A 2500-nucleotide genomic window follows, 5' to 3' on the forward strand; every position below is an offset into this window, starting at 1 on the left:
TTTAGCTCTAAGTTGTTCTGGCTACACCAGGTCACCAGGTTGTCAGCTTCCCACCTATAGTCAGACTCATCCCCACCAGAGATCAGCCCAATGAGGGTGGTGTCGTCCGACAAACTTCAAGAGTTTGACGGACAGATGATTGGAGGCGCAGCTGTTGGTATACAGGGAGAAGAGCAGTGGGCAAAGGACGCAGCCCTGAGGAGTTCCCGTGCTGATGGACCTGGAGTCAGAGACTTCTGTTCCCGGCTTAACGCACTGCTTCCTGTCAGAGAGGAAGTCTGTGATCCACCTGCAGGTGGAGTAGGGCACGTTCAGCTGGAAGAGCTTGTCCTGAAGCAGGGCAGGGATGATGGTGTTGAAGGCAGAGCTGAAGTCCACAAACAGGATCCTGGCGTAGGATGCTGGGGCGTCCACATGCTGTAGGGTGAAGTGGAGGGCCATGTTAACTGCGTCGTCCACAGACCTGTTGGCTCTGTAGGCAAACTGAAGGGGGTCCAGGAGAGGGTCTGTGATGGCTTTGAGGTGTGCCAGGAGCAGGCGCTCAAAAGACTTCATTACCACAGATGTAAGGGCGACCGGTCTGTAATCATTTAGTCCTGTTGGCCTTAGCTTTTTGGGCACAGCGATGATGGTGGAGGACTTGAGACAGGCTGGTACATGGCATGTCTCCAGGGAGGTGTTAAAGATGTTGGTGAACACCGGAGACAGCTGGTCAGCGCAGTGCCTGAGGGTGGCTGGAGAGACAGAGTCCGGCCCGGCTGCTTTGCGTGGATTCTGCCTCTTGAAAAGCCCATTAACTTCTCCCTCCTGAAAGGAGAGAGTCGTTTCTGTAGTATGGGTGGGGGATGGGGCCTCTTGGGTGGGAAGGGGTGGTTCAGGACAGTCCAATTGTCTTTCAAATCTACGGTAGAACTCGTTCAGGTCGTTGGCTAGGCGGGAGTCGTTAGTGGTGTGGGGCGCTCTGGGTTTGTAGTTGGTGATGTGCCTGAGCCCTTTGGCAGACAGAAGCAGCGTCGTTAGTAGAGAACTGGTGTTTTAGTGTCTCTGAGTACAGTCGTTTAGCCTCTCTCACCGCTTTGCTAAACCTGTTCTTCGACTCCTTGAATCTGTCTCTATCCCCACTCCTAAACGCTTCCTCCTTCTCCAACCTCAACCTTTTGAGCTTTGCTGAGAACCAGGGCTTGTTGTTGTTAAAGTTCACCCTGGTACGTGTTGGGATACAGCAGTCCTCACAGAAGCTGATGTACACAGCCTCTGTGAGTTCATCCAGACTATTGGTAGCAGTCGTGAACATATCCCAGTCAGTACAGTCTAAGCACGCCCGCAAATCTTCCACAGCCTCACTGGTCCACTGTTTAGATGTCCTCACAGCAGGTTTACAGAGTTTTAGTTGCTGCCTGTATGCACGAATCAGGTGGACCAAGGGAGTTCTGTGCGAGCCGAACAGCCCCGTGACCCACAAGAGAAACATCCCCGCCAAATTCGAGCGTTTGACGGGGTCTATCCGTGAAAAAATATTCACGTTTTTGAGTGCACATGCATTTCTGCTGCAAATGCCTCTGGAAGTTTCATGCCGTTCGTATGCCAATTGTGGCAACACGAAAATGACCCGTTTTCCCATTCCGAGGGATTTCTGTGCGACCCTAACAGCCCCGTGAGCCACAAGAGACACATCCCCGCCAATTTCTAGCGTTTCACGGGGTCTATCCGTGAAAAATATAGACGTTTTTGAGTGCACATGCATTTCTGCTGCAGATGCCTCTGGAAGTTTCATGCCGTTCGTACGCAATGTGGCAACACGAAAATGACCCCTTTTCCCATTCCGAGGGATTTCTGTGCGACCCTAACTAACAGCGCCCGTGAGCCACAAGAGAGACATCCCCGCCAATTTATAGCGTTTCACGGGGTCTATCCGTGAAAAATATAGACGTTTTTGAGTGCACATGCATTCCTGCTGCAAATGCCTCTGGAAGTTTCATGCCGTTCCTATGCAATGTGGCCACACAAAAATGACCCGTTTTCCCATTCCGAGGCATTTCTGTGCGACCCTAACAGCCCCGTGAGCCACAAGAGAGACATCCCCGCCAACTTCTAGCGTTTGACGGGGTCTATGCGTGAAAAATATTAAAATTTTTGAGTGCACGTGCCTTTCTGCTGCAAATGCCTCTGGAAGTTTCATGGCGTTCCTATGCAATGTGGCAACACGAAAATGACCCCTTTTCCCATTCCGAGGGAGTTCTGTGCCACCCTAACAGCCCCGTGAGCCACAAGAGACACATCCCCGCCAATTTCTAGCGTTTCACGGGGTCTATCCGTGAAACATATAGAAGTTTTTGAGTGCACATGCATTCCTGCTGCAAATGCCTCTGGAAGTTTCATGCGGTTCGTACGCAATGTGGCAACACGAAAATGACCCGTTTTCCCATTCCCAGGGATTTCTGTGCGACCCGAACAGCCCCGTGAGCCACAAGAGACACATCCCCGCCAATTTCTAGCGTTT

This window comes from Petromyzon marinus, unplaced genomic scaffold, assembly GCF_048934315.1.
Source record: "Petromyzon marinus isolate PM22_M1 ecotype Great Lakes invasive population unplaced genomic scaffold, UKy_Petmar_22M1.pri1.0 PM_G_Scaffold_40, whole genome shotgun sequence".
Lineage (NCBI taxonomy): Eukaryota > Metazoa > Chordata > Hyperoartia > Petromyzontiformes > Petromyzontidae > Petromyzon > Petromyzon marinus.